The 25137-nt window shown below is 37.8% G+C and overlaps 2 long non-coding RNA genes across 2 annotated transcripts; one reads left to right on the top strand and one right to left on the bottom strand.

The window, feature by feature from the left end:
- The first annotated feature begins 12846 nt into the window (after window positions 1-12846).
- On the top strand, window positions 12847-17929 carry LOC118834955. The gene is made up of 3 exons (XR_005009360.1): window positions 12847-12966; window positions 14446-14554; window positions 17371-17929. It is a non-coding gene; the product is annotated as an uncharacterized LOC118834955 (long non-coding RNA).
- On the bottom strand, window positions 16458-18312 carry LOC118834956. The gene is made up of 2 exons (XR_005009361.1): window positions 17993-18312; window positions 16458-16960 (listed from the first exon to the last, which is right to left on the bottom strand). It is a non-coding gene; the product is annotated as an uncharacterized LOC118834956 (long non-coding RNA).
- Window positions 18313-25137: the final 6825 nt, after the last annotated feature.

Genomic DNA, 25137 nt, shown 5'->3' on the forward strand with positions numbered 1-25137 from the left:
TCAGTCAAACAGTGCTTTTGACGGGGCTGCATTACCTCCATTTTTAGTCACATTTATTCCCCTGTATACCAGGAGTTACCTACCTGTACCCATTCAGTTACCTGAATACAGATTTCTGATTCAGACTGGACCAAAAAGGTTAAATGATATGCCAAGGATCATTGAGCAAATTACTGTTAGAACTGTCTTTCAAGTTGAGTGCCATCTCTGTCCCTAGCTATTGCTAAAAATCAAAGGCAGGGGAAGGTAAAGCAAAAGGGTATGGATGGAGGAAGTAGAGATGATATAATAGCTCACATTTATATAGTGCTTTCTGGTTTCAAAGTACAGTTTTCATACCAGCTCTGTGAAGTAGGTAATGGGACTTCTGGAGAAAGAACTGAAAACATCTGTTCAGCTATTGATGATTAGTCATAGATTGCCTAGGCCAGGGGTGGGGAACCTGGGACCTTGAGGCCATATGTGGCCTTCTAGGTCCTCAAGTGTGGCCTTTTGACTGAATCCAAACTTCACAAAACAAATCCATTAATAAAACAGATATATATAAATATATAACATGTAATACATATAAATAAAATCCCCTCAGTGAAAGGATTTGTCCTGTGAAGTTTGGATTTAATGAAGTTTTAGGGGTGCAAGAACCCCAAAATACTGAGATTCAGGGCAGAGTTGTCTGGAAAGAATTCAGACTTAAGCAATCTTCCAGTCAAGTGGCAAAAAGTTTATCGTAACACTAATAAAGGCAGGTACAGCTCCTTATGGAACTCACAGTCTAATAGGAGTGATGTTAAAGCTTATATAGAAAAGTTCAGTGAATGGTGTGCCAAGTATGCTAATTAGGTGTTGAACATATAATTTCTGTACCTTGGGCACAGGCTATCAGCTTCATTTACTACTGGCATGGCCCGGGGTTGGGGGTGGGGTGGCTTCTAAGGGGTCTGTACATCTGTATATCTACATCCGTAACAAGACAGTCTCAGGAGTTGAAGTCTATAGCTTGACCTCTGGATTGTATATGGTTAACTGCAGGAATCAGTAATCAATAGTTTGGCTGGTACAAGATAGTCCCGTTCAATCAAGGGAAATTCAGCAGAATCAAGCAGAGTCAAGAAGACAATGTACGCTGTGACTACAACAGCGTAAATGGAAAGAACAAAATAATCAAAAATGAATGTTGCAAAAATAAAAAGAGATATTAAAAGACACCTCCACCCCACTCCTTTGCAAAAGTGCGAGGTCCGTGGGAGTGTTGCAGACATTTTTCATGAGTTGATTGGTTTTGCTGATTTTTTTCTCTTTGATTTTTGAAAAAAATATTGTATTTGATGGGTCCCTGCAAGAGGCAAAGGGAGAGGAATAATAAGAGAAATTTTGATGATTAAAAAACAAAATATATCAATAAAATTTAAAGTTTTTTAAAAATATGTAGTATTGTCACTACCCTTAGGATGGGAAGGAAATAAACATTTATATAGCACCTACTAGATGCTAGGCACTGTATTCAGTGCTTTTTACAAATATTAATCACATTTGATCCTCACAACAACCCTACAATGTAGGTGCTATTTTACAATTGAAGCAAACTGAGGCTGTGTCTTTCTGAGGGTCATTCAGTTCATAAATAAATAAAATTGAATTAGATCTCAGGTCTTCCTGACTCCAGGCCTAGCATTCTATCCACTGTGCTACCAGCTGCCTCTAGAGCTTACTGTTTAATTACAGAGTCAAGACTTATATTCACAAAGGCCATAACTTAAAAACAGGTTGTGTTCCAAATGTTCATCTCTAAATTGGTTGTTTAGACACCTGATTTAATTTTCCCATAAAACAATACAGTGGTCATGTTTTCTGTCTGGCCTTTAAACCCATTGAGCTCAAGAATACTACTGTATTGAGGAAGAAATTAAAACTATCTATAATCATATGAAAAAATGCTCTAAATCACTATTGATTAGAGAGATGCAAATCAAAACAACTCTGAGGTACCACATCACACCTACCAGATTGGCTAACATGACAAAGCAGAAAAATGATAAATGTTGGAGATGTGGGAAAGTTGGAACACTAATTCATTATTGGTGGAGCTGTGAGCTGATCTAAGCATCCTGGAAAGCAATTTGAAACTGCCCAAAGGGCTGTATCCCAAAGAGATCATTAAAATGGGGAAAGGACCCATACGTACAAAAATATTTATAGCAGCTCTTTTTGTGGTGGCCAAGAACTGGAAATCGAGGAGATGCCCACCAATTGGGGAACAAGTTGTGATATTTGAATGTAATGGAATGCTATTGTGCTATAAGAAATGATAAGCAGGCAGACTTTGGGAAAAGCTGGAAAGACTCATATGAACTGATGCTGAGTGAAGTTAGCAGAACCAGGAGAACACTTTAACAGCCACAGTGCATGAGGACTGATTTTGATAGACTTAGCCCTTCTCTGTGATGCAGGGACCTAAATTTTTTCCAAAGGACTCATGATGGGAAATGCCATCCACATCCAGAGAAAAAACTATGGAGTCAGAATGCAGAGCAAAGCTGACTCTTCTTCCTTGTTTTGTTTTGTTTTCTTTCTTATAGTTTCTCTCATTCATTATAATTCTTCTATGCAACATGACTAATGTGAAAATGTGTTTAATAGGAATGTATGTGTAGAGCCCCTATCGGATTGTATGCCTTCTTGGGGAGGGAAAAGGAGAAAATTTAAAATTTATGGAAGTGAATGTTGAAAACTGAAAATAAATAAATTAAATTAAAAAAAAAAGAATACTACTGTATTAATGGGAGAATGGGTGGGCAGTGAGGTGGTAAAGTGGACAGAGTGCTGAGCCTGGAGTCAGGGAGACTCCTCTTCCTGCCAAATCTGACCTCACCAAATTGCTAGGTGTGTGACCCTGGGCAAATCACTTTACCCCATTTGTCTCAGTTCTTCATCTGTAAAATGAGCTGGAGAAGAAAACAGCAAACCACTCCAGTGACTTTGCCAAGAAAACCCCAAATGGGATCACAGAGAGTCAGACACAACTGAACAATAACAATAGGAGGATAGAACCTTGCCCCCCCCAAAAAAAGTGCCTTGTACACATTTTATATATCTTGTATACGCTTTACATGTGCATATCCCCATATAAAATTTAAGCTTCTTGAGGACAGAGACTGTTTTATATTTTTATTCCCAGAACCTAACACAGAGCTTGGCCACATAGTAGTTGCTTAATAAATGATTGTTGATTATTAATAGCTTTGAGAAACAATATTTCTACACTTTAAAAATGCATTCAGAGAGTCAGTTAGGGATGACAGAAAGCATCTTTGCCCTTCTCCCCCATCTCAACAACCCTGGCCATTGGAACAAGGACTTTCCCTTCCCAACTGTTCCTTTCCTGTCAGGAAGTAGAAGAGGGATTTTCCTTAGTTCTAGCTGTTTGAATGATCCCTATGGACAAGGGCAAGGGCTCCAGCAGGTTGGAAAAATCTACAGAACATCAAAACAGTATTTTTTTTCAAATAATTTTTTCCATTTTCTTAAAGATGAAGGCAAAAAGAACAACTGACCCTGAGCAAGAACACACAGGAAAAATCTGTGCCAGAGAAGATTTGCACTTAAAAGAACCAGTTATTAATTTTAAAGATATCCTGAGGAGAAGGATTTTTTTAATGGAAAATAACACATGTGTTATTTTTATGCCACCAACAAAAAAAGTAGGAGATGCTTGGCAAAATTTTGAGGGTATTGTCAGTAAAAATGTGAAAAACATTCACAAATCATTTTCTATAGCAGATCATATCTTTAGGATCACATGGCTGATTGGGAAATATAAACTTCTAGTTGTTCATCTTAAGGAAACATTTAATTTGGGAGATTGAAATGTACCCTTGAAAACTATACTCAAGGTGTGTCACATGTGACTCAGAATTACAGAAAACTGCATGGTAGACATGACGATAAATTTATAAAATCTGAGCATTGCCATCAAGTAAGGTGCTAAAGAAGATATGTTCACTAGAGGTATTTCTCAGCCTTATGCAAAATATGTTCTGCCTAGTGGATGAATGAAAAGGTTGTAAACAATTTTAGAGGAAGATGAAAATAATGACTTTTTATTGATTTCTAAATATTGCTACTTGCAAATGAAATTGTACTCATTGAATCAAGCCCCCAGAACACACAACAGAACCTCTCTAGTAAAATAAGTAATACAATGGAGAATGATCCAGCCATCCACACAGAAAAACTAAGTAAACAAAAAACTCATTGCTAAGATTATAGAATGTAAAGATTGGCAAGCTCACTGAATTAAATCAATCAACAAGTGTATATTTGACAAGTATTTGTTGCTTGCTGTTTTGCAGATGGAGAATTAGCTGGGAATGGACTTGAGTAGAAGGGGGAGATGGAACTTGCTTTTGTTTGGGAAATCATTCAGTGCATTCACTGATCTCAAACTGCTGATGTTTTCAAAAGTCCATTTCTTTAACTCCTCGGTTTCCCTAGTCATGCTATATAGCTCTGATTCAGAGAATATCAATCTTGGAAGAATTAAAATTACAACTAAATCCATAGGACAATGGAAAGATACGTAATAGGCATAGTGACAACAGAATGTCATTTAGTTATTCTGTTGCAAGAAAATGTCTAAAGGAGAATATCAAGGATATGAATGACCAGAAAAGGCAGAGTGGTCACTTATCAAGAATGTGAGACAATAGATGAAAATCTTGAATGGGAGATATATTGATGTTCCCACAATATTAAAGAACCAAAGGAAAGCCTCTTATATTGGGCCACTATGGAGAATCTGTGATAAAACATGAGCAATGATTGCAAATGATGGGAAGCTATAGAAGGGTTATGATTTGCATTAGTACAGGGAGTCCTCACAAGTAAAATTACAGATTCTGAGAATATCCTGTACTCTTCCTCCTTCCCTCTATATCCATTAGCAAGCCTTATCCATCTTCTTTCAAAATTAGTTACAACCTTTTCATTCTCTTGTCAAGACCTTTGTCATGTCACACGTAGACTAAAGTCACGGTGCTTATCCCATAGGACTTTCTTAATAAAAAGTTTTCAATGAAACTAAATTTTCACCACATCACGCAAATAGGCCTTATCTCATCAGTGTGAGTATTCTTTCCAACAGTGCAGTCATAACCTATCCAACGCTGTCCATTCTGTACCAACCTCGTATGTGCCCTCCTGTAAGTTTACCTTAGGAGATCTCCCCAAAGTGCTAGAGTACTTCCTTACTTTCTCTTGATGTTATGAGGATGCGGTTGGAGCACACAGGCTGTTCATCTGTTATTTCTCCATCTTACCATGGGACCAGTCTGTCTTTTTCACTCATGCCAGGTACCTTTCCAATGCCTTCTGGGTGATAATCATTTCCAATTTTTTGGAGACTGTTGTATTCCAAGTCTCACAGCCAAGTGAAGTAGATGAGACTTTGTTTCTGGGAGAAGTTTGTAATCAAGAAGTGAACTTCGCAACCTCTCTAAGACAATGCAGTCTATTCTTCTTCTTCTGTTTATTCTAGATCGAATATGTCATCTGTTTGCCATTATCTGTTCAGAAGACATAAACTGACTGGTAAGCTCCATAAGTTGTCCATGAAACTATATATCATGTGTTAGACCAGGGCTGTCCAACATTAGGTTATCTTAGGGCTGCATTAAAATAAAATAATTATTTGAGGGCCACACCCAGAATAAAAAAATGCAGTACGCTAATAGAAAATGGGGGAACATGCATCACCAATACGACAGGTGAAGGCACAAAGCGCAAAAGCAAACAAAACAACAAAGCGACAATGCAACAGTATAAAGGTAGGTGCATACTGACTAGTCTGCATCATATAGATGGAATGCATCCCACAGATCGATTGAAAATTCCATTCGATATGTTCCATCTGTAATGCTGCTTAAAAACACCAAAGAAAATTAACATCAGCAAAATTATTTATTAGTAATGGAATTAAAAAATCTAATACCCATTCCATGCAAATTATTTTTTATTTTTTCGCTCGTGAAAATTAAAACCCACAGGCAGGCTGCATAAAATCACTGTAGGCCACGTGCCATATTTTGGACAGCCCTGTCCTAGACAATAGGTATTCTTCATCCACATGGTTTTGAGGGGGCAGAGCCAAGATGGCTGTGTGAAAGCACAAGGTTTTTCCTGCTTAGATAATTAGGCCATCCTCTTGGGAGTGGTTATATATCCCTCCCTCTGCAGTGTTCCAGGCAGTGTGATCTAAAACCAGCAGCATCTGGAGGACCTCACTCAACTTGAACTCTAGGCTAGATCTCATTCATGACAGTGGTAAAAACTTGTGACCAGGACCATTTTCTTTTTTTATGCCTTATCTGATATTAATGATCAGAGACTCATTGAACTTGGTTCTTTCTATTGTACCTTTCAGAAATCCTGTATAACCTCATGTGCCCAGGAGTCCACCTCTTGGAGGAAAGTGTCAGGCAGCATTAGAATACACTTATTGGAGGCAGTGTTTGGCTCTAATAAATCAAATGCTTTTTTATAGTCCACAAACAGTAAGTACAATAGGAGGTTGTATTCTCTACATCTTTCTGTCATTTGTCATTTGTAGGATGTTAAAGATGTCACCTGCAATGGGAGATCAGATCCCATGACCAATGCGTGAAAATTATATGTAGATAGGAAAGAAGCATAGCACTGTGAATTTAGAGCCAAAAGGGACTTGGAAAGTCAGTTAGTCCCATCTCTTCCTTCTACAATGAGAAAACCGGCCCAGAGAAATGAAGTTACTTGCCCAAGGTCACACAGGTAGTAAAGGGAATAAACATTTATATAGCACCCACTGTGTGCCAGGCACAGTGCTCGGTGCTTTACAGATATCTCATCTGACCCTTACAACAACCTTGGGAAGTAGGTGCTCTTATCCCCATTTTACAGTTGAGGAAACTGAGGCATACAGATGTTAGGTGACTTGACCAGGGTCACATAGCTGGTCAGTGTCTGAGACCAAATTTATGCTCAAGTCCCCCTGACTTTAGGCCCAGCGCACTATCCACTGTATCATCAACTGCTTATAGTAGTAGCAGCGACTGTAATAGTAATAATAGTGTTTGCAGGTTTGCAAAGGGCTTTACAAATATCATTTTATCGATACAGTGATCCTGGGAGGTACTTTTGTCCATTCGTATCCAATACTGTAGGCATCACAGGTCAGGCTGAAGTTGTTTTACTTTCATGCCATACCTTTATTCTTTATTCTAGCTCTGTGTTCATTGTACTGTGCTCTAACAAATCTGTAATCTGCTGATCTCCCTATAAGTAATAATATTTCCTGTCAAAATAAGTTTAATTTTTATGTTATTTCATGTTTACCTTGACCATTTTTCCATGTCTTTTCTTAAAGAGAGTATTAATGATATGGAGAATAAAGCATTTGGATAATCCATAAACTATCAAATTAATATTAATAAAAAATTGTGACAGAGCTCTCCACTATCTATAATAGATAATAATTGTAATTTATAAAATACTTTTAAATTTACAAAGCATTTTAAAATATTATTTCATTTGGGTTTTCAGTATAAAGGTAAAATTCCTTTTTCTGATATTAAAGGCGTTCTGCAATCTTTTGCCTATCTGGAACTACTTGATCAAATGGATTCAAAATGTTCTGATTAGTATAATCAATATTGACCTAAGTGTTAAACTCTGTCAAAGGCAGGAGGCTATGAGTCACTAGAAAGACTTTTAGGTGTTGCCCATTAAAATGTAATTGATGGATATTTAACAAAATAAATAAAAATACAACAGGACATAGATAATGTAAATTTGTGGTTTTCTAAGTCAATATGCATTCTGAAGGGATCAGTCTCCATTTGAGCTTGACACCATTGATCTAAAGGAGGATAGAGTATTGCAGGACTCTGTCTTTGGCCTTGTTCTGTTCACCATTTTTATCAATGACTTGAAGAAGACAGATGGAATGCTTATCTAAATGGTATATTACATAACCAAAATAAATATTTGACAAAAGTTCACCAGACTGGGATAATGAAATTTAATAGGGAAACTAAAAAGTCCTTTACTTGATTTTTCTTAATTGCCAGATCTGGTAGTCTTTTCTCATTCCTTAGCCTTCTCAACCTATTTGCTACTTTTGATACAGTTGACCAACTCTTCCTTCTGGATGTTCTTTCTTCTCTGTGTTTTGGTTTTGTAAGCAGAACTGTACCTAGGTTTTTCTGGTCTGTTTCAGTTGGGTTCTTACCTTCCTTTCCCCATTTTCCAGCCCCAACATGTTTAATATGTTTAAGTTCAAGTCATTATCTTAAAATGTTCAAGTCATGGGGCAGCTGGGTGGCACAGTGAGTAAACTGGCCCTGGAGTCAGGAGGACCTGAGTTCAAATGCAGCCTCAGACACTTGACACATGTACTAGCTGTGTGACCTTGGGCAAGTCACTTAACCCCAATTGCCCTGCCAAAAAACAAAAAAAAATGTTCAAGTCATCTATGAATGGATCTCAAAGTTCCTGACTTAATGAATAGTTAAAAAGTAGTGTTTATTACATTTTATAACATAAACTAGGGATTCCCGTGATCCATTGCACAGATAAAAGTCATCTGTCCTCATCCCTGTCTTTTAGAGCCTAGCATATGCCATTTGTTTTCTTCCAACCAGTTGTCCTTATCTACAGAACAAAAAAGAAATTGGTTATCCATACAGTAATATATGCTGGTAAGTTCTTTGAGACTAGAAATTTTTTTCATCTTTTTGCCCTAACTCTGCCATTCTACTAGCCTTGTGACCTTCAACAAGTCTTCTCTGGGGTTCTGTGAGCCCCAGTTTCCTCTTCTTTAAAACCTACTTCACCAAATTGTTGCGAACAAATGACTAGAATTAAGTTAATGGCCTTCTCATTTTCCTCATACACAACTCTCCATTTTTCATCTCTGTGTTTTGTTCTAGATGTGCCCCCCATACCTAGAATGTACTTCCTTCTCAGACCCATCTCTTAGAATCCCTAGTCTCCTTCAAAATTCAGTTCAAGTGCCACCTTTATAAGAGACCTTATCTCATTGCACTCTCTCCAATACATAGGGGCAGCTAGGTGGTATGCCAGAGTCAGGATGACTGAGTTCAAATCTGGCCTCAAGAAATTACTAGCTTTGTGACTCTGGGCAAGTCACTTCACTCTGTTTGCCTCAGTTTCCTCATCTATCAGATGAGCTGGAGAAGGAAATGGCAAACCACTCCAGTAATTTTGTCAAGAAAACCCGACATGGGGTCACAGAGAGTCGGACGTGACTGAAATGACTCAACAGCAACCTATCTACATAGGGTCTCTCCTTATAGAATGTAACTCAAGGACAGGAACTTTCATTTCTGTCCCCTGCACTTGGTTGGCATAGTGCCAGGCACATAGGGGGCACATAGTAAATGCCTGTTCATTGATCAATTGATTACTGCTTTATATAAAGGCAAATTTGTATGTAGGACTAGCATATAGCAAGTGTAGATGTGTGTGAAAAGCATAACCCCAAAGTGGAAATGTGAGAAGATACTTTGCTCCTTTGCTGAAATGGAAGGTTCATGGATGTGGAACATTACATACATTTTCAGACTTTTTTCAATGTACTGATTTTTTTTGCTGAATTTTTTTCTCTCTTTTTTTAATAAAATATTTGTTATATAGGATGGTTTTCTGGGAGAGGAAAGGGGGAGTGATACTGTGAGAAATGCTAATGATGTAAAAGAGAAAAGATCAATAAAAAATTATTTTAAACACCAAATGTTGAATTCCTCAAGAAATACTTATGGATTGATTGTATTATGTACAACAGGGCTGTCCAACCTTAGGTTTTTATTGAAACAATAGACAATGTATTTTGATTTGACATTTTAGTGAGAGCTCTACGGTAGCTGGGCTTCATTTACTAAAGCATTTGTGTAAATTTCTGTGCTTGTAGGCAGGCCGCATAAATTGCACTGCAGGCCGCATTTTGGACAGCCCTGCCGTACAATATTCCCTCTCTCCCCTATTAGAAAGCTTTTTGAGAGCACGGGATGAATGTATGAATGAATGAATGAATGAAAAGTACTTACTAAGCACTTATTAAGTGCCAAGAATTGGGCTAAGTACTGTGCCTACAAATACAAAAATGAGAGCCAGCTGCCCTCAAAGAGTTTATATTCTAATGAAAAGAGACAACCCATGTATAGTGAAGTGACTAGCATGGGGAATAAAAACCATAGGGTTGCTAAATAACACCTCTTTTCCACAAGCAATTTGAATTCAGTTTCCATAATAAAGGTAGAGGGAGGGTTATTATGGGATAAGTATGCTATGATAAGATGAGTAGCAAGAAGATGTCCTCATTGCACATCTAGAGACATGGATTTTGCCTTATCTACATTGTGGGTACTCTGCACAAGCTGAACACCTTATAAATGTTCACTGGTCTCATACGTGGATATGCTGCCAGTATGTGACCAATTTTCCATCTTTGCTCAGAGTTGGTGAATATTTTCAGGAGGGCTTCCCTTAGGTGTTTGGTTTCTTCTGGATAATCTCTATGGTGTAATCACTGAGCTGGTTGTAAATTTTGTAGGATTGGGAGGTTGGGTTGCTGCAGAGATATGTTGCTTAAAAGAGTTCCCCATATCTTGGGTGTGGGTTGTTGGATAGTGCTGGGTGGGTAGCTTGGCATTTGGGGACCCTAAAGTTTCATATAATCCTCCATTTGGCAGAGCATGGAGCAGATGTGGGGAAATCCCCAAGGAAGATTTCTTTACAAAGAAATTCCTCTACTTCTCCCACTTCTCCACTTCTTCCCAAAGGATAATCAGGAACCATAAATTAAATGTCTCCAACAAATGTATATTTAAACAGCTTTTTAAAAAATCCAAGATACTGATCCAATCAAATTCTCTGAAGTTATCATTGCTTAAAATTGTGCCACTAGTTTTGTCAGCTAGATTCAACAGAAACTGGTCATCATGAGAATCTGTTCTTGATCTGAAGACCATCCATGCTGAAATTTAAAATAACATTCAGAGGTGCTGGAGGTGGGTCAGGAAATGCTGCTGTATATCTTTAGAATTATCCCTTATTCTCCCCTGGAAAATGAATAATATTTCTGTTGCCAAGTGTACAAAACATATTCAATGGCTATTTCAATCCCTCAACGGGACAAGAACTTATTTAGACCATAGGCAATCTTGTTACCATAAATAGTAATGTACCTTAAATCTGATCTCCTTGGTTCATTTTAAAATTTCAGCCTCTGTGTCATTATTAGAGTTCACTAATATTTTGATTAAATTCATGAAATGTCAAGCCCCTGTTAAAAGAAAGGACATTCCTGCTAAGATCCTTGGCTCCTCAAATGAACCTAACCCCCCAAAGATAACTATTTCTAAGTTAAGGAAGGAAAATCCATTTGAGGCTTGATAATGGCGTATATGCTAATTTCTCCTCCTTTCTTGTGGTTTATGTCTGGAAGTTCCTTCTTTCTTCAATAAGTTTTTCAAGTCCTTCTCTAAAGGGGTAGATCTTCCTAACTCTGACCATCCTTATTTAAGACTGAAGTATTCCTTCTACCTCTTGACAGAGAGATGATGAATTTGTAACATCCTTTTATAATAATAATAAGCTCATATTAAGACTGAGGGTACTGATATCCCATTAAGGTCCACTTGATTCTTTCATCTTTGGATTTAGGGAGGGTTTTTGTTGTTTTTAGATGAAACGTTCCCAGTTCAATTACAGTTGCCCTGAGCCCTCATTTAGGAAAATTTCCAACACCTAGGCAGAGATTGGGCTCTCTACCTTAAACCAAATCAATCTCTAGTTAATTCCTGGCTTCATTGTGGTTGAGGCCAAAATTCACTTTACTGGAAACATTTGGGTAATTAAACAGCAGATATTTAGTGTTTGTTAATAGAAAGGTATTAAGAGGTGATGTTTGGGAAAGACTTCCTAAGCCACAGTTCTCTAAGATGCCTGTAGAAACAATGACTTTCTTTTATATTTCTTTTCTGGGCCGCAACTCACTTCTCTCTTTTTTAGCCGCTGTAGTCCAGGAGCTCAGAATTTCTAATTCTCAATTCCCTTTTATTCAGATTATTTAAAGAGTGACCTATTCTCTCACAGGCACACAGTGACTTTAGTTGATTTGAGCAGGTATACAAGCCCTAACACTTAGTCCTGATGGTTTGGTTCAGTCAAAAAGTGTCACCTAATCAAGGCACCATAACCAAATGACGGTAGTTTTAACTCCACCCTTACAAACTGTAAGTGAAGAATGGCATTTTTTAGACATGGCCACATCATTGATTTGTTTCTCAGAGGAGCTGGGGGTGGGGGTGGGGGGCAGTTCTATTGAGTTGGAGTTGAGTTGGAAAGCGATGAAACAGATTTTTTAAAACGTATTAATAGAACGTTAAAATAATTTATTATTCGCAATGAAAAGAAAAATTTAAAAATAAAACTGAAAAGTTCAGAAGGGACTACAAGCATGGCAATTTTGTTACTATGTTAAATGTAATGTATACTTAAGAAAAAACTATGATGTAACAACTTCAGGAGTTCATAAACTCTATGATATATGTGCTGGTAATTATTACGTTCATAATAAAAAAGAAGATTTAAAAGAAAACACCGCAGGTGTCTCAGAACAAAACTGGACTAAGATGATGAGGACACTTGGTACACAAATTGCCCCTTAACGAGGTTCACCTTTAACGCATGCGCCTTAGCAACCGCTGTTTCCAGCGAACGCCAGCGAATGTTTTTCTCGTTGCTGTGGGTGGGGCCTGGTGACGACACAGGCACCTGAGCCTATTTAAGGTCGGGTGCAGCGACGGTTGCTGTCCAGCTCTGTCCTGTGGCAGCGGTGGTGGGACGTTTGTGTGAACGGTTGATTTTCAGAGTTGTTGGCTCCCTTCGAGACTCGGACGGTCGCGATGGCCCGTAAGTGTTAGCGGATCGGCTGCGGGAACCCAGACTACGACGTGCTGAGGTCCCCTTCTCAGGGCTGCGGCCCCAGATCGTTGTGATGCTCGAGAGGCTGCACCCCGGAGCCTCCGGGGGGGGGGGGGAAGGAGCTTGTTCAGCTCTTGGTGACCCCGAGCCACCCCAGGGCTCCGCCCGGCTTTGGGGCAGGATGCAGACCCAACTCTGCCCTCCTGCGCACCTGGGGAAGGAAAGTAGCTAGCTGGGAGGGAAGGGAAAGCTGGGCTGGCCCGGGGCACCCCTCAGAATGCAGGATCTGTCAACCCCGCTTTCAGAAAGCGGCAATTCCACAAAGACTTTCTGCTTCCCCACGGTTCTCCCCGATCCTCATCCCCTTTGCTGCCTTCAGTGGTCCAGCCTGTAGGTTCCAGCTTCAGCACTTTGAAATACTCCCCGGCGTTGCAGCCCTCTCCCAAATTTCCCATCCATTTTAGATGTAAACGTTTGATAAACCTCTCCTTCTGAGGAAGGTATTCTTACTGTCTGAGCCTATCTAGGCAAGGCAGTGGAGCGGGGATGGAAAAGGAAAGAGAAATATAGTCCTATTATATGTTTTGGTCTGTTTATGGATGATGTCTAAAGCCTATGATGTAACCAATAGTAAGGATAAAGAGCCAATACACTCTCCCACTATCTTTTTCTCTCTTTTGAGAATGAAGAGGATTTTTTGTAAGCCTAAATCTAACGAATTCTATGTACAAGTAAAAAAATTATAACCATTTTTGTGGGAGAACTGACCCCATAATAAGACAATTTGTAATTCATTTATCATCTGTAAAAGTATGTCTTGACTCCTACCTACTGCAATCAAGCTGCATGCAGAGTGCTGGGGTTTGGTCAGTGGACCTGAGTAAGGCTTGTCTCTGCCATTTATTATTGTGTAATAATGAACAAGTCACCTAATTACTCTGGGCCAAAGAAAGGAAGGAAAGAAGCATTTAGTAAGTACCTGTTGTGTGGCAAAGCACTGTTTTATCTCATTTGATCCTCACAGAGGTAGGTTCTATCATCACCTCCATTCTACAATCGAGGAAACCAAGACAGATGGCCATTAAGTGACTTGCCAAGGTTAAATGGCTAGTAAATGAGGCAGGATTTGAACTCTGCTCTTCCTGACTCCAGGTACAGGGCTATGGTCTCTGTATCACTTACCTTAAGTGAAATGATACATTGGACTAGATGACTTCTAAGGTCTCTTCCAGCCTTAAATCTACGGTCCTGTGAACTTGAAATGATTTTAAGAAAGGGATGGTGTGGTAGCAGGCAATGTTAATATTGCTTATGGTGCTGATGCGTTTTCATGTGTCTCATAATCCTGTCTTACCTGCAAGACTTGCTGCCAGTTCAGATTAAAGATTCACATACATGTCCTTTAAAACAGACATAGCTAAATATATGAAAAAGGGCTAAAAAGTATGAGTGCTATTCATTTTGTAGGTGGAAACCAGCGGGAACTTGCCCGTCAGAAAAACATGAAGAAAACACAGGAGATTAGCAAGGGAAAAAGAAAAGAAGATAGCTTGTCTGCCTCCCAGAGAAAGCAGAGGTAAGTTTTTAATGGAGTTATTGAGTAACTGGCTTTTCATTTGACCTCTTAGGCTGGAAGCAGAAAATATTTCTTTTTTTTTAATTTTCAGCATTCATTTCCACAAATTTTTGAGTTTTTAATTTTCTCTGCCTCCAAACTCCAGACAACTGGAAAATGCTATCCACATCCAGAGAAAGAACTGTGGAATCTGAATGCAGATGGAAGCATACTATTTGCTCTCCTTTTGTTTTGTTTCTTCTTTCTCGTGGTTCCTCCCATTAGTTCTAATTCTTCTTTGTATCATGACTAATGTGAAAATATGTTTACTATGAATGTATAAGTAGAGCCTATATCAGATCACAGGAGAAGGGGGGGAATTTAAAACTCAAAATCTTATGAAAGTGAATGTTGAAAACTAAAAACAAATTATTTTTTAAGTGATTAGAAGGAAATGACAAATAAATGTATTCATATCCCTTCATCTGAACTCTCTAGGGCTATAATATGGGAAACCCACATCCAGTCCTTTTTCATTACAGATTGAGGCTATAGGACCTTCCACGACAGCCTTGTCCACTTAGAATGTAAAAACAGATTACTAGAGGTGTGACACTTCTTTTTTAAATTCATGTTTTGTTTTGGGGGGAGACATTTGGGGTTAAATGACTTGCCCATAGTCACACAGCTAGTAAGTGACTGAGGCCACATTTTAACTTGTGTCCTCTTGACTAGAAGGCCATTGCTGTATCCACTGTACCACCTACCTGCCCCAAATAGATTTTTGTTATCTATTTTGTAATCACCTAAATTTCCTCTTGTATTTCTTTCCCTCCTCCCACCTAGGCAGCCATCCCTTATAATAAAGAATTTTTAAAAAGAAGAAAAAAAATCAGCAAAACCAATCAATCCATTAAAACATATGATAAACATAGGCAATGTTCCACATTCAAGTAACTGCAAAGGAGTGAGGAAGGTGTCTTCTCATATGTCCTCTTTGGAGACTAGCTTGTTCTCTGTAATTTTGCTACATTTCATTTTAGATTTTGTGGTGGTTACTCTTTCATTTACATTATTGTAGTTATTACGCACATTGCTTATTGGCTCTGTTTACTTCACTTTGCATTGCAGTTCTTGTAAGTCTTTCTCATGTTTCTTCTCTGTATTTATGATATTTTTCTCACAGCATAATATTCCATTACATTTACGCACCACAATTTGTTTAAGCATTCTACAGTTGATGGACATATACTTTGTTTTCAGTTCTTTGCTACCACAAGGACTTCTTCTAAATAAAATGTGCAAAACTGATTATCCATTGATTGGACAAATATTTTACTAAGTATCTCACAATTCTTCTTTGTTAAAGGCACCTTACTGTACTTTTCTGCAGGCATTTTGTACCCCGTGTGGAAGGGTACAAAGAAATTTAAGATGCTTGTCCTCCCAACTCTCCTCAAATAGTCAATTTGTATACGCAGACTTTCTCTATTGTAAGGGCAATATGCGGTAAGTTCCATGAGAGTTAAGGGTTAATTGCAAGGTGTGTATCTCTCCCACGATAGTACTAAACTGTAGTCAAATTCAAATGACATAGATTTGTTTTAAAATGTTTCTAATAAGCTTATCTGAGCCTAAGTAATGAGGAGAGACAGGGGTGGTCAGAATTAGGATTGAGGTGGTTAGAAGAGATTTCCTAACAATTAATAGAAGGTAAGTGGGTTTATCCTCTTTGGAGATCTTTAGGCAGATGGGGCACGTGTCAGGTAAGTAGTTCTTTTGGGGGTATGGGTTTACTTGATGATCAATATGGTCCCTTCCAATTCAAAAATTTTGTGATTGTAGCATGGAGTCATTGGTTTAGACAGTAAAAATCTTTAACATTATCATGTGACATTTCATTTGTATGACATTACTATTAAGATGACTAACACTGAGTTTATTAGTGCAGGCTCTATGAAGATAAATGGAAGTAAGCACTTAGTAAAATCAACAAGTTAATAAGCTAGGTATATTGAGAATACAAAGTGAAACAGTTCCTACCTATACATAGGGAGCTTTCAGTCTACTCAAAGATTCAAAAACAAAATAAAAAGGAGCTTGCATGAAACTATAAACTGTCATTTATAACAGTTAGAAAATGCATTAACTTTAGCAAAAATTATAGCGATGGCTTGTTGATTTCATTGTCCCCTTCTGGACTCTCTTCTGTGTCTGGACCTCACTGCTATTTGATGCTGTCAGTAATATATTCTGGTTAACATTCTTCACTCATCATCTTCAACATCAGCTTCACCTTCATATCTTATGTCACCACTTGCTCAGCTACTGCCACTTACCCTTGGGGTTGTTTTGCATTTGGGGGATAAGAGTTCACCTATCTTATTGGATTCTTTTATGGACGTGTGATTTTTTCCTAATATCAACCTGAAAAAAAAAGCATATGTTCCTAAAACATTTTGGATTCACAAATTTAATTTGGATATCTTTTAAGAACCTAGGCCCATTTCCTGGTCTATGTGTTAGTGAACTATGAGATTCTAAGAGTGAAATCTCAAGGAGACAACTTTCTCAGAACATTTTAGCACAACAAAATCCAATAAGAATTATGGCTGCATTAACAAGGCAATATATTGCCAGTTGTGCTCCCATCTATTCCTTCTTACTAATGAAGAAAAACCAAAGGGAAGAAAATGGGGAAATGTAATTTTGTTAGTACTTTTTTTCAGACACCTCAAATGCTTTTTTATGCATTAGAGAAACAGGATATCTGTGGGAAATAATAGCTAAAACTAAGTTTACTTTTTTATAGCAGCTTATATTTTTGTTTTTCATAGGGATTCTGAAATCATGCAACAAAAGCAGAAGGCTGCTAATGAGAAGAAATCTCTGCAGACAGGTGAAAAATGATCCACAGTAATTTGAAGAACAAAGTGGATCACAGGATCTGAAATCAAGAGTTTGTAGAATGACCAGCCATTAAATATCTAACAGTTTATCATATCTTAGACTTGTTTACTTTCTATTTATTTCTTTTTAGTCCACAATTACTAAAGCTGCATGGCATAGAATAGTTCTAAGAAATGGAACATTACTTCATGCTTCATGCTTATAAAAGTGATAGCATCCCTGTGGTTCATATTAATATCTAGAATTATGTATGTAGATAAGTAGTTTGATACCAGAATTTAAGATTCAAATCTTTATCCTTTCTGTAGTATTCTCATGATATGTTAACTTTTGTTTGAAATAAGTCATTAAGATCCATTATAATTTTTTACTATTGGATTTATAAAAGTCAAGTTTTCATGTAACTTTTTAGAGCATGTTTTGCATGAAATATTATCTAAATATGACACTACTCTGATTAGTAAACAAATGTTTTAACAACAGCAATCTAAATTGGCATTTTTATATTTCTGTTTAACTTTTAAAAAATTGTGAAGGTATGCTGACTACCTTTTTTCAATCCAGCTTTGATCTTGCCTATAAAAATGTTACTTTCTGGAGACAGCAGAAGTAGATCCTCAAAAGATGTCAGCAATCTGTATCAATATACAATATAAATATAATTCTGGAGGGAGAAAAAGGGAAAAATGCCATTCAGTGGCAAGTTTTGTTCAACTAGACATGTTCTTCCTCCTCCATTTATAAAACGAAGAAACTGAGACCCAAGACACAAAGTTACACAATCAGTAAATGAACAGAGATTCCATCCCAGATCCTGAGACTTTAATAAACCCACTTCACCCAATAATGGAAAGATGAATGCTTTTTTTTTTTTTTAACCGGACTTATGATTTTATCTGTGTAGGGAATTTTCTCTATCAATGCAAATCAGCACCTGCTCTGCAATTTGTAGTCTCAGATTTGCTTGAAGCACTGAGAGCTTAAGTGTGCTCTCCGGGGTCACAAAACTGTATGTGTCAGAGGAGGAACCTGAACCCAGGCCATCCTGACTCTTAAGGCCAATTCAGTGTTTACTGTGCCACACTGCCTCTCAGATATATGGTGGAGGAAAAAAAAAGTCATAACATGCTACAACTATTTGTATGCATTTATGTTGGCCTCATTTTACAAGAGTGGAAATGGCTCATTATCATTTGTTCAAAACTACATTGTTGAGCATTAAAGCAAGGAAGGACTTTTGGCTTCCATGTTAACTGTTAGTATGCTATCCCCTTGATTAACAAAAATTCTTTAAAAATGTGGCATCCATCCGCTGTATTTCTGACTACTGTAAAGGAAAACATGTGGAAGCTGCATAATGCTTTCAAAGATGCCACTTACTAGTTACTGCAATAGCCCATTTCTTTAAAACCATGTTCTTCTATCGATATGTGTCTGTGATTAATGGAATGGTAGCTTAACACTTATATGGTTTACAAACATTATCTTCTTTGATCCTCAATAACTTTTATTAGGTAAGTACAAGTATTATATTGTTTTTAGAATTGTGGAAACTGAGGCTGAGAGAGTATGTCACTTATGTGCCTAAATAGTATGCAGCTTACACATGTCAGACGTAGGATTCAAATCCAGGTCTCAGTCCCAAGTTCAGCATTGTCTGTTATATACCACACTGTCCCACTCCCATTGCAGATAATTCAAAAGGCAAATAAAGTCACTTTTCAGCCTAATAAGCTGTGACATTTTACCTCCAGTGTTAATAACATGATAATCAGAAAAGGTAGTCGACCGGTACAATGTCATGAAGGGGAAACAACAGAAATACAGTGGTATACCTGGGATATTAAACATCTGAAGATCATACATGTTAAGGAGAACCTCTATAGAAGACCTGAAAAAAGATATAGGTACCAGGAAAAAAGTGAAGACAATAATTGAGACAAATTCAAAAAAGTAAGACAATACAAAGTAAATTGGCAGAAATCAGCATTTCTAAGTCCTAACAGAACCCAGCAAGAAATAAGAAATTGCCTTCAAAATTAATGTAAAATGCAAAAAGCATCTGAAGTTAATCTTCCAAGACAGTCCAGAAATACTCTTTAGAGAAGTAAATGAAGGCAAATAATTGGAGGGCTCTGCCAATATAATAAAAAAATTATACCTCAATTTAGACATAATGCTATAAGAAATAACTAAGAAGGGGTTCTTTATAGAACTAGACAAAACTTAAGGCAGACAGTGTAGTAATGGGATAGAGCACTGACTGGAGTCATGACCTGGGTTCACCACCCATCTCTGATTCTACCTTGTGACCTTAGTTTCCTCATCTGTAAAATGAGAGGGTTGGATTAGAGGGCCTCTGAGGTTCCTTCTAGCTCTAGATCTATGATCCTATGACTATGAAGATGAGATTCATCTTTTCCTCAGTAAATGACGTAAACATTAGATGTAAAATAACATTTGGAGGGGGAAAAAAGGTCTAGACTCTCAAAGGAAATAAGAAAAAGCACAAATAAAGATTGGTGGAACAGTATGGCAAGGAATAGTAGCAATAGAAAATAGTAGCCTAGGTTTAGCGTTGTTTTTTTCTTTTTATAAAATCAAGAATATTAATGGGTAAAGGGCTCCCATTTTGACAAGAGTTACTGGGGAAACTGGAAAGCAGATTAGAATAAATTAGATTCAAACCAACATTTTATACCAGTAAGCTAAAAATGGATATTTGAACTAAATAGAGCTCATATCATTTAAAAATTAGCAAGAGGAAATGTGGTTAAGGGGAGAATTTATAAGCAAATAGGAAAGAGGTCATCAAAAGTAAAATGTTCTACCTCGATTACCTAAAATTAGGTAATCAAATTAGGCTTTTGCATGCATCAGTCAACAAAGATGAAAACAAAACTATTTAGAGGGAAAATATTTGCATCAAATATCACTCAGAAAATGATATCCAAGATATATAGTAAACTGATGAAAATATATAATACCAAGAACAATACCTCAATATATAAGTGCTCAAAAGATATGCATAAGTTTCTAAAGAACTAAAAAGTATAAATGATCATTTAAAAATTTTTCATATCACTAATAGATGCAAATTGAAACAGCTCAGATTTCATTTTGTTACTCTGCAGAATGACAAAGATGACAAAATAGGAATAGTCAATGTTGGAGAGGCCATGGAAACATGGGCATACCAAATACACTTTTAAAATACATTTTCTTGACATTTTGTTTTTACAGTATCCACATTTCATAATATACCGCTTTTTACTCAGAGAGTAAATCCCTTATGATGAAAAAGGAATCATTAAAATTAGCCAACTTATCAACACAGCCTGATATTTTATGCTGTGTTCCACACTGAGTCCTCCACCTCTGCAAAGAAACCAGAAAGGTTCCTTATTATGTGTCTTCTTTGGAGCAAGTTTGGTCATTATAAAGTTGCAACATTCAGTTTTGTTTTATCATTGTCCTTTCTATTTACATTGTTGTAGTGATTGTGAATATTATTTTCCTTGGTATGCTTACTTTACTTTGTACTAGTTCATATAAGTCTTTCCATGCTTCTCTGTATTCATCTTTCTTACAGTACAGTGATATTTCATCACATTGATGTACCAAAATTTGTTTAGCCGTACTCCAAACAGTGGGCACCCATTTTGTTAACAATTCTTGACTGCTTCAAAAACACAACACTAATATACTCTGTGTGGAGCTCAGAACTGGTCCAGCTATTCTGGAAAACTATTTGAAATGATGAAAGACAAGTGACTAAACTGTCCAAACCTTTTGTGCTAGCATGTCACTACGAAATAAACCCAAGATGATCAAACATGGAAACAGAAATCTTATATATTCCAACATAGTATAGCAGTACTCTGGTAGCAAAGAACTGGAAGCAAAATAGATACTCACTGATTAGGGAATGGCTGGGCGGAAAAAACCAAAACACTGGTAATTGAGGGTAAGGGAAGAGACATTAAGAAATGACATGGGAAGATTTGTATAAGCTGAAGCATGAACCAAGCCGAGCCAAAAGGATAAGATAGACATACAATGACTACAACAATGTATCACTGGAAGAAAGTCAATGCTTAGTATTTTTTTCTTTTAATGATGGTCCTGGAGAACAGATGATAAAACACATACCTTCTTCCCCATGGTAAAGAAGTGGAAAATTTCTGGCCAGAATATTGAATGTATGGTTAGATGCAGTCATTGTATTGGGTGCGGCTTAATTGGTTTTCTTTGTTAAAATGAATGGTGTGGTCTGGAGAGGCTAGAAGTTGGGAAAAGAATGGTGTTTTTTTTAGAAATGACTAGTGTAAAGATGAAGCAGTCAGTAAAATGTAATTTTTATTAAAATATGTGGTTAACCGGATAACAAGGAAAACATTTGACTTGGAAAAAGCAATCTGAAATTATTCAAAGAAAGTGACCAAAATGTGTACCCTTGATCCAGAGATTCTACTGATAGGCACATACCCAAGGAGGACAATGTTAATAAAAAAAAAAAAGCTCTGTGCATACCAAAATACCTAGAAATAAAATTGATGCCATCAACTGGAGAATGGTTAAAACATGTTGTGGTACATGAATGTAATGGAATATTAACAAGATGAAATGAACAAGATGAAAACAGAAGTTCATAGGAATACTTTTACGAATTGAAGAAAAGTGAAGTAGAACCAGGAAAAAACAATATACATAACAACAATGTAAATGGAAAGAACAACAAAAAAATTAAGATTGAATGCTGTACAATTATAATGACCAAAGTTGGCTCCCAGAAGATATACGAAAAGGCAGAGATGGGGGGCTATTGGTATGCAACAGTGTGTAACATGGGACTCTTTCAATATGTCATTTAGGTTTGCTGAACTGTTTTTTTCCTCTTTGTTATGAGAGATGCTCTCAGAAGGGGGTGGGTTGAGGGATAAACTAGGAAATGCAAGTTCATATAAAAAGATGTGATTCAATATTTTAGAAAATAGATGTCTAAAAAAGACCAATCTTGGTCCCAGATTACAATGGTCACTATCTGTATGACCTTAGGCAAATCACACCTTCCTTGGATCTCAAATTTCTTCATATATAAAATGAGAGGTCCTTAAACAGTTCTAGACTTATAATCACAAACAAGGTTGGCTTAGACAATTCCTTTCCCCTGTGATATTTGCTCCAACAAGGAAAATTAATTAGATGAACTAGTATTAAGTCTATACTAAATTCCCAAAGGTGTATTTGGAGTGATCCTGTATAAGGATAAAATCTTACTGAGCCTATATTTGAGGATAAAATCTCACTTTGTAACTCTTAAATGAAGAAGACATTTTAATAGCAGCTGCCTCTGATGGTATCAAAAGCAGCAACTGTAACTGTCCAAGGTTAGTTGCAACTGGAAAAGTCCCACACATGTCCCATTAATATCTGATAAAGAACCCAGATAGAGCAATGAAAAATTGTAGAAACAGAAGCTCTTCCTCCAGTCCAGAATTACACAACAAGCCTGATAAATGAACTGGAAACTACTTCCTAGGAAACTAGCTTGAGCTCTGATAAACCCATTTGAAGCCAGCCAGCACTCTACAAAATCCGTTTTGTCCCTTCATAATCAACATTCCCCAAACCCCTTTCCAGTCTTTTTATTCCTTATCGCCCACCACATGCTCTTTGATTCAGTGACACTGGCCTCTTGGCTGTTCTTGTACAAGAAACCCCAACTCTCACCTGTAGGTATTTTCTCTGGCAGTCCCACATGCCTGGAATTTTTTGCCTTCTCATTTCTGCCTACTTGCTTCCCTGGCTTCAAGTCTCAACTAAAATCCCATCGTCTACAGAAAGCTTTCCCCAGCCTCTCTCAATCCTAGTGCCTTCCTATTTGATTTCCAATTTTTCATACTCTGTGTATAGTTGGCTTGTACATATTTGCGTGTTGTCTCCTCCTAGAGGGCAGGCACTGTCTTTTGCCTCTCTTTGTATCCCCAGAATTTAGTATTGTGTCTCGCATATAGTAGGTGCTTAATGTACTGGCAGTAGAGAGGGGAGGAACAGGACTAGGGATTCTTAGAAACATAGCTGAAGGAGTGTATTGCAGGCATTGGGAAGGGATAAAATATTTTGTGTGAAGGAAAACAAGGTGGCCAATTTGTATTCTAGAGTGTATGATGAAGAATAACGTATACCAAGTCTAGAAAGGTAGGTTGGAGCCAGATTGTGCAGGGATTTAAATGCTAAAGAGTGATGTTTGTATCTGATTCTAAACTCTGTAAGAGGGAACCACTGGAGTTTCTTAAATTAGCCAGACATGCCTTAGGAGTGCCATTTTGGCAATTATGTGGAGGATGGTTAGGTGGCAAGTAGCTACTGAGGCTACTATGAAGGGGTGACAAAATCCTCAGCCCTTCCGGTAATAGAGGTAAAATTTGCGAGATTCAACAATTGTTTTGAATATGGGTGTAGGAGTGAGAGAGAAGTTGGAGAATGAAAAGAGAAGAATCAAGGATGACTCCAAGTTGGATGTCTGGTGCTTTCAGTCATGAGATCTGAAGGTTGAGAGGGTTGAGAAAGAATGAGCTATTTTGGACAAGTTGTTGCGTCTAGTCTGTTTTTCAGTCATGTCCAACACTTCATGACCCCATTTGGGGTTTTCTTAGCAAAGATACTTGAGTGGTTTGCCATTTCCTTCTCCAGCTCATCTTACAGGTGAGGAACTCAGGCTGGATTTGAACTCATGAAGATGTGTCTTCCTGATTCCAATGCGCTATTCACTGCCCCACTTAGCTGCCCAACTTAGGGTTCTCAATAAAGATGACCAATGGCTGCTGTGGCTGCGTGAGGATTTGCAGATCAAGACAGCCCTAAGGGCAATCCCACAGCCACAACTGCAGTTATTTGCATGTAACTGATAACTCTAGGCATGGAACTGGATGAGATCACCAGGAAATATGGTATAGGAGGGAGAAGAGAATAGGGCCCAGGAGAGAGAACACAGAGAGAATACACACCTATTGTGAGAGGAAAGATGAATGATCCAGCAAAGAGAGAAAAAAGCAACAGTCTGGCAAGTAGGATAACTAGAAGGAAACAGTGTAACAACAACTAAAGGAAGAAAAATTCACAAGGAGAAGGACCAGATGTTGCAAGGATGAATACTGGAAAAACGCCTTTAGATTTATCAGTTAAGAGACCTTTGGGACCTTAGAGAGAGCAGCTTTAGTTGACTTGGAAGTCGTGTTGCAAGGGGCTGAGAAATGTGTGGGAGGTGAGAAAATGGAGACAGCGTAGGCGTTTTAAAGCAGTTTGGCTGTAAAAAGACAATAGCTTTGGGGACGGTGGGATGCAGTGACAATTTTTAAGGATGGTCAAGGCGAGGGACTGAAGACGAAGGTAATGAATTCACGGTGGGAGAAAAGAGGATGGAATCGAGGACAGGGAGAGGGTGTACCCCAGGGAAGAGCGGTTGGGTTACTCCGTGGGTGAACTCAAATGCAAAAGGAGGTGAAGTTAAAGATTAATTAGAGAACCTGGACAGTTAACACCGGGACGGAACCGGGAGTTGGGTTTGCTTCCCTTCCCCTCCCCTTCTCTAACATCACCACTCCTCCCACTCCCTTACCCTTACCCTCCCTCTACCTTCCGCCATATTGGGGGGTCGGTACTTCCGCTTCCGCGGCGGTCGGAAGTCACGT

This window comes from Trichosurus vulpecula, chromosome 1, assembly GCF_011100635.1.
Source record: "Trichosurus vulpecula isolate mTriVul1 chromosome 1, mTriVul1.pri, whole genome shotgun sequence".
NCBI lineage: Eukaryota > Metazoa > Chordata > Mammalia > Diprotodontia > Phalangeridae > Trichosurus > Trichosurus vulpecula.